Source organism: Octopus bimaculoides, chromosome 6 (genome assembly GCF_001194135.2).
Source record: "Octopus bimaculoides isolate UCB-OBI-ISO-001 chromosome 6, ASM119413v2, whole genome shotgun sequence".
NCBI lineage: Eukaryota > Metazoa > Mollusca > Cephalopoda > Octopoda > Octopodidae > Octopus > Octopus bimaculoides.
Window position 1 is genome coordinate 48,174,335 of NC_068986.1, and position 2,608 is coordinate 48,176,942.

A 2,608-nucleotide genomic window follows, 5' to 3' on the forward strand; every position below is an offset into this window, starting at 1 on the left:
AACTCCTATTTCTTTCTAAATAATATATAGATATGTTCCTTGTCTTGATGTAATTTTATGATATATGTATTTATTATGTTGATGTAAATCATAAATATAAAATGATCATCTAAATTTTTGTGTCTTCATATACCAACTTATATAATGTCTAACGTCTCGAGTTTGACTTGAGCACTTCCAAGCAATTGTGTAAACAAATATTTTCGAAAGAAAAAATATCATTATCTATCTATCTATCTATCTATCTATCTATCTCTATTTGTATATATGTATAATAGACATAGCGATTCCAATAACCTGGTGTTAGAACTCCACATATGCTTCAGAGAAAGGCGTTAGTCAAGTACAGAATTTCGCGCTCCCTTACGTTATCCGTATCGCTATGCTTAAGCGAAATATCCAAACTCATACATACGTGGAATACTGAAAAGTTTTTGGCTTTAAGGATTTCGCAAAAGGTCTAGATGGAATCCCAATTTTCTGAGTTCTTTTACATGGCTTTAAAAAAAAAAAACTGAAGGACCGCCGCAAAATTGCAAATTTGGGATGGTATGTTGAATAAAATCATAATTAACTGACACTCCTGTTCTTTTTCTTTTATCCAAAGTCAGGAATTTTTCAGCATCCATCATACATACATACATACATACATACATACATACATACATATATACGTATATATATGTTAAATATTTTCATACTTCCATTTTGTGATGCGTGAATTTTTTCAGAGTCTCAAATTCTAATTCTGCCACATACTTTTCAAATGGACAAGGGATTATTTTACATCCTTTGTTTTTGTATTTTCAAAATACGATGGGAGTTCTTTTTAACAGTGTTTAAATCTTAGAATGTTGCATCAGTGTATCCTAAACACGCCCTTCCTCACCTCCGCCGGTTCTGGTTCTACGTAACGGTCATCCTTGTTAGAAACTAAGAGTCGCTTGCATACATTTGTCGTAATAAGCTCTACGCATGGTCATTCCTATTCAGTACTCTGATGAAAAATGACCCACATGAAATAGTGGTATTATTTACAAAGTCCTGTATGAAATAATGATTCTTTTCGAAAGGCTCCGTCCGGACAAGAAATAAGTAAAGTTTTTTAGACATGGCTGTGTGGTTAAGAAACTCGCTTTGCAGCCATACGTTTTCGGGTTCAGCCTCACAGTGTGGCACCGTGAGCAACAGTCTTTTATTAGCTCCGGACTCGCTAGTGACTCATGACGGAAACTATGTGGAAGCTCGTCAAGCGTGAATTGAGGAGATTAGCTGTTACTTTTAGCAGAGCGAACGACCATGTAGGTTCGTTGTCTGATGATGGTGTTAGCGCTGACTGCAGATAATGGTGGTGTTGGTCGTATAAGTGATGACGACGATGACGATAACGTAGTTGCTGGTGCTGCTGCCGATGATCATGACGACGACGTCAACGATGACATTGGTAGTACTGGTAGTGGTGGTTGTAGTGGTGGTGGTGATTGTATTGGCGGTGGTGCTGGTGGAGACGAGGGTAGTAGTGACGATGAAGTTGAAGTTGCTACTGCTAATATTGATTGATGATAATGAAGACGACGCTACTGCTGCTGCGGGTGATGATGATGATGATGATGATGACGATGATGACGACAACAACGACCATGATGAGGACGATGACATCGATTATGATGATGACAATGCTAACGATATTGACGATGGCGATGTTAAGAAATATGATTCGCCGAAAGTATGAGAAAATCCTGCCCAACTCATGTGAATATGATTGATAAAAGAAACGGCTGAGTAAAAATATTTGCAGCTGTACCACATTGAACACATCAATTTGCAGAAAGTCTCTAACGGAATCTGCTTGGAGGGCCGATTAAAAGTGTTTTTGCGAAATATTTAACCAACACATCAACTGCAAAGAAGAACAAAACTGCAAAGAAAAACAAAACTAAAAACGTCAAAACTAAAAAAAGAAATAGACATATGTATGCGTGTATGCGTGTATGTGTATATATATGTATGTATATGTATATATATGTATATATATATATATATATATATATATATATATATATATATATATATATATATATATATATATATATATATATATATATATATATATGTATATACACACAAAGACACACACTCACACACACACACACACAAACACACACACACACATATATATATATGTACGTATATATGTAGGGAAAGAGAGAGTAAGAGGGAAAGAGAGGGAGCGGGAGAAAATTCTACTTTTTCACGAAAAATCAGTCATACGTTCCTCCACATCATTAAGGAGTAAAACAAAGATTTATATTAAAAGATGAGAATATATAAAAGTTAATAACAAACCAAACATAGGACGTACCTTCATGCATACATACATATGTACGTACGTGCATACACATATTCATAGACACATACACACAACGTACACAGATAAATATGTAAATGCAAAAATGTAAACATATGTATACTTAAATATGTGTGTGCGTGTGTATATGCATGTGCAGATATAAGTATATACATATATACACATATTTGTAGGATATACATATGTTTATACACGGTGGCATACAGGCACACATAAGCAATATATATATATATATATATA